Genomic DNA, 1,809 nt, shown 5'->3' on the forward strand with positions numbered 1-1,809 from the left:
CGGGCTTCTCCGGGGCTTGCAGCCTGGTTTCCAGGAAGCTTTTATTGCAGCCGCAACCTTGGCTGGTGCAGGTGGAGCGGAGCAGAGTCCAAGGCTTCTCGGAGCTGAGCGTGGGGTGGATATCGACCTCTTTGGTGAAAAACTAGAGACATGTGCCAGCTGTGTCACCGTGACGTTGCTGTGCTGAACCTCAGCAGGGGATGAAGGTTGGGCAGGAGCCACCAGTGGGTACAGATTGGAGAATCCCAGGTTGGAAGAGACCTCAAGTGGTGCCTGGTCCAACCTTTCTTGGGAAAAACACTGGGCAAAGGGGCGGGGAGAGCGATGGGCTGGCTGCGGGGGTGCTTTGTAGCATGGGCCCCAACAGATCAGGCGATGAGAAAGGGACTGAAAACCATCTCAAGGGGCTGATGTCCATTGAGGAGAGGCAGGCAGCTGTTTGGAAACCCCTGCTCTACCCTGAGCATCCAGCCAAGACATACGGGAGAAAAACTCAGTATGACTGGTGTGGGTTGCCCTGAACCTGCACCCCTGAACGCCCACAACTGATTGGTCACAGAGCCACAGAACAGCCCAGGCTGGAAGGGGCTCTGAAGGCTCCTCTAGGAAAACCCTTCATGGGAAGGAGAGCCTGGATGAGATCATCCAGCGTCACGTCCAGCCGTGTCCTGAAAACCTCCAGCGGTGGGGACTCCACCGCGTCCCTGGGGCAGTCATTCCACTGTCAACACGAAGCTTGATAGAAAACCTTCAAGAAAAGCTTCTCCCCCGTGGCAATGGACCAGGGAGGCAGCATGTGAGAGGACCTCCTGCCTTTCCATCCTCTCCTGGCACCACCAACACGAGGCGTTTCTCCTTCCGAAGCCTGACTCATGCCACGAGCTCCTTTCCAGGAACGTGCTCCCGCTGGCGAGAGGAGGTGGGAAGCTCTGTCACCAGCGGGACACGGTGCCGGGTCAGCGTGTGGGCGTCAGGGAAGAGTCAGCAGCGTGTGTGCTGCTGCTTGTTAGGCAACAGCACCCGTGTCCCAGCCGAGTCCCAGCGGCCTTTTGGCTGAGATGCCGGCACGCGATGGGAGCCGAGGGGTACTTTTAACTGGCGTGCATCGCGGTTTCCCCGAGGGAGGCACCTGCCTTCCTCCCGGCAGCAAGGGCATCACTGGAGCGATTCCATAGAAACCCCGAGGCGGCAGGAGGGGCAGAGTCTGGGCACGAGAGCCTGACCCACCCCTCTACAATCAGTGGAGCCGTTCCCAGTTTACAACGGCATGAAACTGGGCTAATCAGCCCTCGTTGAGTAATGGTTTGGCCTTGATCTCTTGAAAATCCCTCGTGCTTTCATTCCGTAGGCTGGATGCGCTCCAGCGGCGCTTTAGCCCGGGTCTCGTCCTGCCCCCAGATGTGAAAACCCACATGGGGAAACAGAAACTTTCAGGGAAAATATGTGTAAACACTGCTGAGTGCTTCAGATTTTTGGGGAGTTTCTCCCCTCCCCTGCTCCCTGGCAGCGGGGAGCATGGAAAATGTGTATTTGCTTTCTTTGAAATTTCAGGAACTTTTGCACATTGTTTTCTAACTGCCCCGCACAGGACGGGCAGCTGCTGGGAAATCCAGCCTGTGGCCAGGGCTGGACCCAGCCTGCCAGGGCACCGAGCTGGCAGAGATAGGCTCTGGCCAGTTAATGATGCCTTTATGGTGCTTCTCTGCTCTTCTTCCTTCTCACCTCATCTTTGAGACTTCCAAAGTGCTTCCAAAAGCCACCCCAGACCTGCCGGCAGCACGAGCCGGCTGCGCTCCCTCTTTCCCCTGA

General features: G+C 57.6%; 1 protein-coding gene across 1 annotated transcript in view; it reads left to right on the forward strand.

The window, feature by feature from the left end:
* The window catches only part of TNFRSF6B (tumor necrosis factor receptor superfamily, member 6b, decoy), a gene marked incomplete at its 5' end in the record, with an annotated part of 6,020 nt that overhangs the window by 3,198 nt on the left and 1,013 nt on the right, over positions 1 to 1,809 (forward strand). The window lies entirely within an intron of this gene.

Source organism: Buceros rhinoceros, unplaced genomic scaffold (assembly GCF_000710305.1).
Source record: "Buceros rhinoceros silvestris isolate BGI_N320 unplaced genomic scaffold, ASM71030v1 scaffold29681, whole genome shotgun sequence".
Classification (NCBI taxonomy): Eukaryota; Metazoa; Chordata; class Aves; order Bucerotiformes; family Bucerotidae; genus Buceros; species Buceros rhinoceros.